General features: G+C 43.5%; 1 protein-coding gene across 1 annotated transcript in view; it reads left to right on the forward strand.

Annotated features, from left to right (window-relative positions):
* DCC (DCC netrin 1 receptor) overlaps nucleotides 1-12089 on the forward strand; it is a 641274-nt gene that overhangs the window by 187953 nt on the left and 441232 nt on the right. The window lies entirely within an intron of this gene.

Genomic DNA, 12089 nt, shown 5'->3' on the forward strand with positions numbered 1-12089 from the left:
TCTGGAACATCACACAACATAAATTATGTATACGGTTCCATCCTAGTGATTTTTCTGAGATGGCACCATCTTGTTTCCTTCTGTGTTTTGGGGCAATTACTACAGAATGAAAGAAAATGAGGGTGCGAGGGAAGGAACGGGGAAGAAATTAAATGCAAGCGATAAAGAAAACCCCACGTACAGTTTGAGACGCATTAGTTGAGCACGCTCTTCAGTCGGTATGTCAAGCGATTCCCGTGAGGCCCACACTAAAACCAATCAAGCTGTGATGTATAGTTATGCATATGCAATTCTGGGTCTTTCATCCCGTATTTGCGAGTTGACAGATCTTTCACTGGGGAAAAAAAAAACCAAAAACCCTCTCCTCGTTTTCATGGGAAGTGCGTGCGTTCCTGCACAATTTGCTTCCTTATAGCTCGTGCTACGGTAAGATGATGGACACGTACCCAGGGATATGTTAAACGCTCTCCTCAAACCAGTTGCCCATTACTGACTGGCTCTAGCTTTGCATTTCCTCTGCCTCTTAAATGCAATCAACCTTCCTGTAATTGAGGGAAAAATTATAGTGGGGATTTTTACTAAAGGTAATGGCTAAAATGCTTCTCTTTCAAGGAGGCAGATTGAGTTTGTCTTGCACAAAAGAGAAACCCCAGGAAGCCTTTTTTTTTCCCCCTTTATAATATTAGGGCAAACTAGAGGCCTAATAGGATTTTCAGTCATTGTTCTGCATGTGATCATGCTCCTGGCTGTTAAATCTTGATGGGAAGGTAAGATCTGTCACAGATGCTCAAAGAATTGTTCCATCGAAGACAGAATCTTGGAAATAATCCCCAGCATCTGTAACCTGGTTTGGTGCAAAGGAGGAAGACGGGAGCACCAGGGAATATAACGTTGGAGGGCTTCCACCTGAACACTGCCTCGTCTCTGAGGATGTTGAGAAGGGTGGATATTGAGGAGTGCCTTAGTTTTATTTATTTGGGCGTACTTTATTATCTGTGGTGCTTCTTGGAAGGCATCGGTTCTGGAGGAAAAATCTTTTCCCTCTGGCAACTTTGACGGACGGAGGGGAAGGTGTTTGTACCTCGTTAAGCAGAACAAGGTATCATTTCTGAGTCTGAGAGAAGTAATCTTCCAATGATTGATCCAACAGATACGGGCCTGATGCTGCAGGTGATGTAGTGCTGGGTCACCTGAGCTTATTCACCCTTTCAGCATCACAAACTCATGTTGTTTCCAAGCTGGAGACAAAGCGAGGCGGCTGCCGATATCGCAGCGGGAGCGAACGACGTGAGAAGCGTTTTGGGAGATCCGAGAGCCTGTTGCCAAACCTGCCAAGGAGTTTGGATCAATTTGGGAAGCCTTTTGCAACGCCTAGCTCGGGCATATTCAGATTATTGTGTACTTCAGGGGGGTTATTGTTCTTACTGTGGTAAACACAATAGCTACAAGCCTGACTCGTGGGTTGGCCAAAAGCTCTTCAATGGACTTCTCCCAGTTCTTGGTGACTTGAGAGGCAAAATGCTGACAAAAAGGAGAAAGCACCAGAAACTAGCGAGTTCCTAAACCTAATGCTGAAGAGGATGTTGGGAACCAACAGCTGGAAGTTAGAATGAGAGAAAATAAAATAAGCAAAAGGGACACAGCGAGTGGGGTTGGGCTAGCCGTGGCAACAACTGCCAAGCTCTCTTAACACCTGCCTGCCTTCTTGTACAATATACTTAGTTCAAAGACAAGTTTTTGGAATAAATAAATTGCTAATTGAATGATCTTTGGTAAATAGTTGAACAGATAAGATGGAACTCTCTAATCCAGCCTTACGGTCTGAGTGCTATCACAGGTATTAAATGCACTTGTTAATGGAAAATAGTGCAAACTTCTATATTATATATAGCTGGGGTATTTTTCCTGGGATTTACAGATGCACCAGGAATATATGTAGGCTAAAAAACCCCCCTGATGACCATTTATAGGAGTGAAACAACTTATAGATATCAACAGCAAAAATCTCATTGTAAACGTTAATTTGAATTTTGTGCAGTTTCTCCAACTGAGCAACAGTTTTCTATTCCTCTTTCAACACATGAGCGGTTGTAACATCATAGAGTTGTTCTCACCTAGTTGTCCTTAGCCATTAGCTGGATTTTCATCCCTGGCTTACATGTTGTTCTACAGAACTGGTTCTTCAGGACAAAGGCAATGTCATCTGAAAGAATTCCATAAATTGTAAAAGAGAATTCCAAAGGTTGAAATTTTCCTTCCAAAACTAGCTTACTAAATTTTGAGTCACTTGACATTCACTGTGAAATCCTTGAATCATAAACAAGAATCTAAAATTATTTACAGAAAATTGAACTTGAAATGCCTTAGTGACCACATTTAGAACTTTGAGATGTCTCATTTCATATGAAGTTTCAACTCTTATTTTCCTTCCTGTTTTTTTTTTTTTTAAAAAAATCAGATGGAAATTTCAGTTCTCTGGAAGTATTTTCTCAAGCAAAGCACCCTTACCACCTGTGCGATGAAACTGCTTATGTTGTTTATTTTGCAACATGCCATAAATACAAATCTGCCAGCCTTAAATCCTCCATGCATGACTGCAGGAATAAATTTTCTGTGCCGTGTAGTGGAATTGAAGTGCTCATGAAGGGTGAATGCACCATGCTGAGCAGTTGAACCCTTGCTTTTTTCCGTTAACCCATGTACCTCCTTTGCCTTTCAAACAATTACCTTGAGTTTTTTAAGGTTGATGCATTCAGCACTATAAATTAAAGCTCATTCAGCAGAGTTGTAGGTGATGAAGCAATAAGACCTCTCATTTTTCTTCTCTAAACCAGAAGGTTTTACACTTCAGGTGGTACAGTGCAGGAAAAACTTATTTAGAATTGTTAAGGTATGCAGCAGAAAAATCATCGTGCTCTTCTGCTCCCCCAGCCCCTCTCTCATTTAAATAGTTTATGCGAGCACAGGACATGGGTATTCAGTGAAAAGGGGTCTCTACTATAAGTGTCATGTAGTTAGTAAAGAAAAATACTTAAAGTGTAAGTATTGTCATCTGAAAAGCTGTTGTAAAGGGAGGCCAGAATTAAGAGTGTTGCTGCTGGGTGAACCTTAGACCTCTGGGACTGAGGATTCGGGCATCGGCTGAGTGAGCTCAAAGCTTAAACCCCTCATTTGACTGTTGGGTTTCCTCATAGTTTGTTGACTGGGTGTTGAATGGATGTAGGAGGAGATATGGAGTACATGAATGTTGCTGATTATTATAGCTCTAGGCTTCTACCTCTGCTAGGAATGTAAACCTGATATGATGGTAATAACTTCAGGCCTTGTTAGATAAGTATGTTCCTTGTCGTACGCTTCTGATTTCTTTTTTTAAAGGGAAAATAATCAATGGTCTTGATATTAATTCTTTATCATTATGGTCTCCTAGCAGCAGAGTTTCCAATTAAATGACCCTTGCCATTTCAGAAGGTTGGTATCCAAGATGCTTTAAATAACCTTAATTCCTGTTGCAGTTCCTGAAACTTGTACTGAAAAAGGTTTGATTTACATTTGATTTCCCAGGAAAGGCTGTGTTATTTGCTCAGACTCTTGTCAGGATAAGCCAATGTTATCAATATTAAGCCATTACTTCTGTGTAAGACAGTTTCCAGAGAAAGCTGCTCACTTCATAAACGTTTTGGGAATTTGAAGGTTCGTACTAACCAAAGCTCATTTTCTGTTGATTATAGAAACAAATTCTGCTTACAGCAGCTGGGACTGTGTTACTAGTGTAGGTGCACTGCCTTTGATTAAGGGTATTCAAAGCTTTCTGTTGCAGGATACGGTGTTTTGTATTAGTCTGTTAAACTCTTCTCATACCATCTGGGGATGAGTGTCTTCAACCAAGTAATGAGTGATAGCACAAGAGGGAATGGCCTCAAGTTGCGCCAGGGAAGGTTTAGACTGGATATTAGGAAGTATTTCTTTACAGAACGGGTAGTCAGGCGTTGGAATGGGCTGCCCAGGGAGGTGGTGGAGTCCCCATCCCTGGAGGTATTTAAGAATCGAGTTGACATAGCGCTTGGGGATATGGTGTAGTTGAGAACTGTCAATGTTAGGCTAATGGTTGGACTGGATGATCTTCGAGGTCTTTTCCAACCTAGACGATTGTGTGATTCTGTTTTGGTCTGGTTTTATTTTTTTAACTTTGGCTTGTTTAAATTTTCCTGTCACATGATGTCTGTCATCAACTTGTGTAGGAATCTATAGAAAGGTCTGATTCGGGCCTGATAGAAAGTGATGCAAACCCAAGAGTAATTTCTCTGAAATACATGTATGAGACTATAATCAGATTATATTTTTGACATGTAATGTCCCAATTCTGAATGAGCTCTGGGGTTTCGGTGCTGCAGCTGCTGTCATGAACAGTGTATATAGAATCACACAGAATCCCAGAATCATCTTGATTGGAAAAGCCCTTGAAGCTCCTCCAGTCCAACCATGAACCTCACACTGACCGTTCCCAACTCCACCAGATCCCTCAGCGCTGGGTCAACCCGACTCTTCAACCCCTCCAGGGATGGGGACTCCCCCCCTGCCCTGGGCAGCCCATTCCAACGCCCAACGACCCCTTCTGCAAAGAAATACTTCCTAATATCTAGTCTAAATGGTTTATATGGCTCTATTTAAAGTAGGGGGCCTTTTTTTGGCCTCTGGGGATGTGAATTCTTTATTTTTTCATATTGTATGAAGTTCTTCTGAAAAATGTTTGTTTTGGAGGGTTAGTAGTTAATCTTACTGAGCTAACAAATACGGTAGTTGGGTTATCTTCAAGTAAGGTGATATAGGTGCAAATCATTGACTTAAGTCAAAGAAAGTGAATAGATTTATTATAGACTTAACAGTACAGATGGGATCAGACTGTTAGCTATTATGCCTGTTATACTGATTAACTGTATAACTGTAACTCTCCAAGAAGGAAGGTCACCTTTTTTGATTGAGGAGACTAATAATTTAATATTTTATTTGCTCCCGCTGCCAATTTTAGGTTCTCTTTGGAATGGAATGAAGTTAGTGATACCAACAATCTGTAGCTGAGAAGTTTGACGGGTGTAGTCCATGGTGATATGGGATAGACCACAAAACTTTTGGTTGTCTCAGTAGATTGACCAGGTCCCATGTTTCAGGCTTATGCTGCAGCTTCACTACCGAAATTGGAGTACTTTCATGGGCTTAAAACTTGGGTTTAGTGAGATAAGGCATTCGTATGTCATCATGCAGCTTATGTCTAAGGTAATTCAACACTGTGCAATCACACCATCGTAGTTGTCATTCACCACTGCGCGATCCCTAAAACAGAGAGTAAGGAATACGTAAATGAGTTGTTTCTGCAGGGAGCACTTGGGGAGAAAACAGAATAGCTCTTCCTAGAGCTGTGGAATGGGTAAGCCTGTTCGCAGAAGCACCTAGCAGCCTTCTCCTCCCGCCTCGAGTTTGCACCCTTGGCCATTTGCTTGTTGCCTCCCGAGCCCCGCGTGGCAAGCGCACGTTGGGCAGGTCCGCGGCAGCTGGCTGGTGGGACTAGCTGAGAGGATGTGGCATGTGCTGTGCTACGAGCGTGTGGAGAGTGGCCTCGGTGGGTTGGAAACATGAAGTAGAAGTCAAATGAGTGTCTGGAAACTTAGGTGGTTTTGACAGTTGTTAGAGGATATGAAAATACTAGTTAGCAAAGCAGTGCAGAACATGTTGGGATGTGGGCTACTGTGCTTGTTTATAAGCAAACAAAATCAGCTAAATATTTTTGTTATAAAGTTGTTTTTCCCTAACTGAAATCAGATTTGCTTAGCTTTCTAGATGTGCTATAACAGTAACAACATTCCTATAAAGTACGGGGCAGGATCTTCAGCCTCATGTGACAGAGACAAGTGCAACTCTGGGCTATGCCCCTACCTAGAGGTCCAGAGAAACGGGGTGGTGGTATTGGTGACCAGGTTCCCAGAGGCCCTGTCTAAATGCCAGGCTTACTTTAGACTTGCCCCTCAGCTTTGTTTAAAAGACTCCAAGAGGTGGGAAGGGTTTCGCTGATTGCTGAAATGGAAGAAGAGGAGATGAGCTCTGTAGTTAATGAGTAGTGGCGAATCTACTTAGTGCTAAAGCCTGGCAAATGGGAGGAGGAACAGGGTAGTTGAGCTTGAAATGAAGTAGGCTCAGGACTATTTATATAACCTTGTATTTGCTATAAACTTATATATACAGGCAGCTGCCCTCTGTTGACATAGAAACTTGTTACGTTTAGGGATTTGACTGTTGAAGTTACCCCAACTAGAGCAAGAATTAAACTTGAAATACAGAAGGTATCTGCGAGACGAAAATTATTTTTCCTACAACTCTGTAGATTGGGAAATGTAGAAGCAAGTTAATGGTGCTGGAGAATCAGTGGTGGTAAGGAGCTGACGGCTACTGAATCCAAGTTATCCATTAAAGAAAGGAGGTTGGGTCATAATATACAACACTTCTGCGGTCATACGGAAGCCGGTAAGAGCTTTTTATTAGATAACTACCTCGTAAATCAGTCCAATAGAACAAAGGCCTCAAAACTGAAATCTTCCTGACACCTCTTCATTGCTATTCTCGGTGATATATGACATGGGCCATTAGTTTAAGTGCAGAAGGTCTTGGGAGATGGTGCTGGTGAAGTTGCGCAGCATGCATCTTCATCATGCAAATGCGGGTTTAAAAAAACAACCCCGCTCAGGACGCGAAGGTGCAGCTATAAATAAAGGAGGCAGCAGCCACGGAGCAGCTGCTCTCTCAGCACCGCATGCTAATTAAATTCCTGACCCGGGGAGGTTGGCAGGTTGGCAGGTACGCGGCCGCGGCTCCGGCTGTGCTGAGTGATGGCATTACCTGGGAGCTCTGCCCAGCTCCGGGAGAGCGGAGGAGGCGATGTTCTCGTTTGTGAGCGCTGAGCAGCCTGCACGGAAAATCATTAATATCGGTGGCGACGTGCTCGTTGGCGAGGGAAGGGCGTGTAGAGAGAGAACTGATGAATTGGGATGTTTCTTTGCTGTTCTGTAGTACGGTTATTTAACAAATACTGTTAAGTATGGATGGTGATACCATTCACCAAGCTGTTTTTTGATCTAGGGGGAAAAAAGTAATTTGTTGACATTACAGCAATTATAAAATACTTGCCTCCGAGAACACAAATGTAATGATATTAAGTTTAATTACATATCATTAATTCTACAAAATATTTAAATTGTTGCGTTGAATTGTGCAGCATTGGTTGCTGTACGTTTTGTTAATGTGTGGAACAGATGTGCATGAAAGAGTCTGGAAGTCATCCAGAAGTTGGCAATTATTAACTGGGTAATCTGATATTGATTTATTCTAACACTGGTTTTACATACCTACAGAAACGCCGATGTATGTACGACGAGCGAGTAGATTTAGACAGTACAGGTAGAGAGGATAGAATTCCATGTAACAACTTTAATTGTTAGGTGGTAATTAACACGAGCGTGAGTCCACGTTCCCAAGTGCTGATCCCTTTTTTTTTCCTGTTTGCCAGTGCTTGGCATAGTTAATTTTGAATCTGTCTAATGAGATTTTTATAGCATGGGATTACATGACTATATCTGCAAAATAATACCCAGTGATAGAGTATTAATCCTGTTGGAAGGTGCCGAGAATTCAGGTGACTTCTGTGGTGTTTAATTGGACACTTGGATTAAGCCAGGACCTGAACCCCATCTCCTGTGAACCTAACTAAAGGTCCATATAAATCAAATATGCCCTTGTTTATGCAGTGAATTTGGGTTGTCAAATGCAGCCAAATGGCAAAATATTTAACCATAATGACTGTTGCAGGTGATGGGGGACGGGAGAGGAGTGAAGAGAGGGCTCCTGTTCTCCACCTTGCGATGAAGGACCAAGTTCAAGCTGTAGTTTTAGAACCCTGTTACTCGGTTTCTGCTGCAATTCAGTTATGAGTCTTGCATCTCTCCACTTGAGAAAGCAACAGGGGCCGCTGAGCCTGACAGCCTCTTGTCCCCATGTGGCCTGAGGAGCAGCAGCTTTTCCTTCTTCAGCTCTTGCACTTACTCCCCTGCAGCTGGCTGCCTGGAAAGCAGCCATGGCTGCCCACAGTATTCATTGCCCTCTGTTCTGCTCTTTAGTATTTAATGTACTCTCGCTGTCATCTTCTCTCTCTCTTTTTTTTTTTTCCTCTCAAGGATGTTGTGAGGAGCATGAAAAAAATGGCTTTGTTCTTCCTTTTAAACAGGGGAGAAAAAAAAAAAGCCTGCTTAGTCTTAGTCTCATAATATAAATCTAGTATTGACCCTTGGGATGGATGGGCAGAGCAGTGACTGTGTGCCTGGGAAAGCTACTGGCTCCCTGACTTGGGTTATGGCAGGTGCAGTCCTCTCTTGCTCTTCCAGCAGCACGTATCTGTGTCTCGGTGGCGCTGAAGGCTGGGTGTGAGGGTGTAGAGCTCACGTTCACGCTCCAGCGCGGGTCCAGAGCAGTGATCTTCCTGTTACAGAGCAGCCATGTGCCCCTCGATCAGCTGTGAGCAGAAGAGGTATCTGCAGAGGGTTGTGTCCTTGTCTAGTGAAAGAAAAATTGCTAAGACCTTTGCTCTGCTCTGCAGGTCTTGCATGCAAAGTGGGGACCCTTGTTTTCTCTGTCGGCCTCCCTCGTGGTGTGGCATGCTGGCGAGGTTCTGGTTAAAGCTTTCCAGAGGGATGCTCCCATCCCTGCCCGCTGTACTGGTGGTTCTTCCACAGTGGAACACTGAGGAGTTTCTTGGGGATGTTTTTCTTGCCGTGTCCCCCAAAAGCCCTTGTCCTCATTGTGGTGGTGGGACCCTACTGAATCTGGGGGTTCACCAGCCCCTTGGAAAGCACTTTTGATGCTGTGCCAGCTTCAAGCCTTTTGCTTGGTTCTGTTGGATTGGGAAGCTAAGGAAGTTGGGTAATGTATTTAAAGGTGGATTTGGAGAAATTAAATTAAAACATCCTTTAGAGCTCTATCTTGTCTGGCTTCGGCATCAAGGTGATTTCAGTGTTCCCTACTGATAGACTCTCCAGTCAACGCGGTTTGCAGGGTGATTCCAGCAGATCCATAAAGCTGCCATTTGGCCTTATCATTAGCCTTTGCCTGTCCCGAGCAAGATCTCATTTGGGTGAACTCTTCCTTTCTCAGCCCTTTGCAGTTCTCAGTCCTGAAAACTGAATCAGAGCGCTGATGTGGTGTTGGACACTTCTTGAAGACCTTTGGCTGGTCCCCACACCACAATGGGCAAGACAAGGCGAGGCCTACGGCTCAGCTGCCAACAGCAGCCCTGTCCCCATGGCACTTGTGTGCTTCAGAGCTGGCAGTTAAGCAGAGAAAATCCCTTTTCCTTGAATATTCATGAGGGAAAGGGTCTGTTTCAAAATAGTATGCAAACAGAAATGTGAATGAGGCAGCTTGCTGTGGTAGAGTAAGTTGGGTGAATAGGACGAGAAAATGTGAAACTGTTGTGGGTAAGCGAATTAGTAATAAAGAGGGACTGATAAAGTCTCTCTGATTTCAAGGCCATTCTGGAAAATGAAGTATATTGGTTATAGGACATGGACATAGGCATTAGTGACTCATTTGCCCAAGAAAACTTATAAGAAACTATAATTAGTGGAAATACTATAGAATTAGCTCAAAATAAACAACTTACACCTTTGTAATATGTCCTGTGGAGGAGGTGGGTTCGAGCACGTAATGGATGTATTTGTTCTGAAAGACACGATGAATGTGAGTCATAATTAATGTTCTCACAAAATCTAGGAAGGACAGGAGTGTCTTCATCGCACGTCTTCAACGATTTCGCCCAGATCAAAGCTTATCTTCCTTTTAACAAGACAAATTAATTTCCTGCACAATTTTAGTGTCAAACACCCTGATAACGTTTAGATTTGTAGGCCTTATAGCAATATTTAGTAAGTCAACAATGTATTATCGCTAGGGCAATGTGGTTTTGGATCTATATTATTACTATAAAGAAACAAGATGATAGTGATGTTAGTCCCTAATGTCTATAAACAGATGCTCTGGGCTCAGATCTTTCAGTACAGAATCATTCATTGTATTCACAGAAAATAGTGGAAAAATCAATGATTAGTTGGGGGGGGGGGAGGTAAAAAGAACCCACTACAGAACCAGGCAAAAAAAAGTCCCAAACACATTAGTACAAGAAATGGAGCCTAGAGTTTCCATTTTCTGCCTATATAGGAGCAGATTGCGTTAACTGTATCATTGAAAGTCCAATTTCAAACTTTTTCTCTTAAGTTGTGTTGGAAGATATTATTTGAAAATCGATTTATGGATTTTTGAGATGCATTTTGAGCAGTTACCCCACTGAAATGAATGCATTCATCTCTTCATTTCAGAAAGGGTAGATTTAGGCGAACTTCTGATACTGTGTTTTTTTCTGAGATATTTTTTTTATATTCGTAAAAGAGAATTTAGTATAGGTTCCTTTGAATAAGGTGTGATGTTCCCATTAAGGCAGTGGACATGTGGTTGGGCTGTTGGACAAAGCTGTGCAGCAGGTGGAGTTTTCACAAAGGACTAGTGTTCAAAATCTGGCTTAATTTTAAAATATTAAAAGCTAACATAATCACATTTCCCCACATATGGAAATGTTAAAAACCTTTGGGATGATTTTTTTAAAAAAATACCTTGTGTAAAACTGCTTTGTCCTAACTCTTGACTATTTTTGCATGCTTCCTAAACCACAAAATTAATTTTACTCTTGGGCCTATCTTCCTGCTGGTAACTTTTCAAGATGTTGTCCAATTTCAGCTGGGCTTGACAGAGGAGCAGGTGTTTAAGAAACATTAAATTCCTACAGAATTTTTCTGCACTTGGGCCACAACAACCCCCAGCAGTGCTACAGGCTTGGGGAGGAGTGGCTGGAGAGCTGCCAGTCAGAGAGGGACTGGGGGGGGGGGGGGGGGGAGTTGATTGATAATGAGCCAGCAGTGTGCCCAGGTGGCCAAAAAGGCCAATGGGATCCTGGCTTGTACCAGCAATAGTGTGGCCAGCAGGGACAGGGAAGGGATCTTACCCCTGGACTCGGCACTGGTGAGGCCGCCCCTCGATGAGTGGGTTCAGTTTTGGGCCTCTCACTCCAAAAAGGCCATTGAATGACTCGAGCGTGTCCAGAGAAGGGCAACGGAGCTGGTGCAGGGTCTGGAGCACAGGTGTGATGGGGAGCGGCTGAGGGAACTGGGGGGGTTTAGTGTGGAGAAGAGGAGGCTGAGGGGAGACCTCATGGCCCTCTACAACTCCCTGAAAGGAGGGTGCAGAGAGGGGGGATGAGTCTCTTGAGCCAAGGAACCAGCACCAGGACAAGAGGGAATGGCCTCAAGCTGCGCCAGGGCAGGGTCAGACTGGCTCTTAGGAAGTATTTCTTTGCAGAAGGGGTTGTTGGGCGTTGGAATGGGCTGCCCAGGGCAGGGGGGGAGTCCCCATCCCTGGAGGGGTTGAAGAGTCGGGTTGACCCAGCGCTGAGGGATCTGGTGGAATTGAGAACGGTCAGAGTGAAGGTTCATGGTTGGACTGGAGGATCTTCAAGGTCTTTTCCAGCCAAGGTGATTCTGTGACTCTGTAATGAAGATCAATAGCTGAGTAGAGGGGAGATCCCCATAAGTGCTGTGCCTGAAGAAAAGGTGGGAAGAAGGGTTTCAGCGATGCTGGGGGACAGTAGCTGAATGTGCTCTTGCCGTGGGTCAGAGTGGAGACCACGGTTGGTCTCCTGAGGAAAATGTGCCGAGGCTTTGGTAGGCAGCCGTGGTGCTGGGTAAAGGCGGCGAGCTGGGATATGGGAGGTGACTCAATGGGGAGAGGAAGAATTAATGAGGTGGCAGTGTAAGAAAATGGGCTGTAATTTATCAGGAAATTAAGTTTCTAGAGTTCTGGTATGTGCAAAGCATTGTGTTCATATTGTAATAACGTACAGCGTAGCTCTCCTGATGTGAGGAGCAAAAAAACCCTTGAAAATGAAAAATGAAAATATTGATTCCAAACTGTTAGGGCATCTTTTGATCCTGGTAGACTTTCTTGGG

The sequence above is a fragment of the Strix uralensis genome, chromosome Z (genome assembly GCF_047716275.1).
Source record: "Strix uralensis isolate ZFMK-TIS-50842 chromosome Z, bStrUra1, whole genome shotgun sequence".
NCBI lineage: Eukaryota > Metazoa > Chordata > Aves > Strigiformes > Strigidae > Strix > Strix uralensis.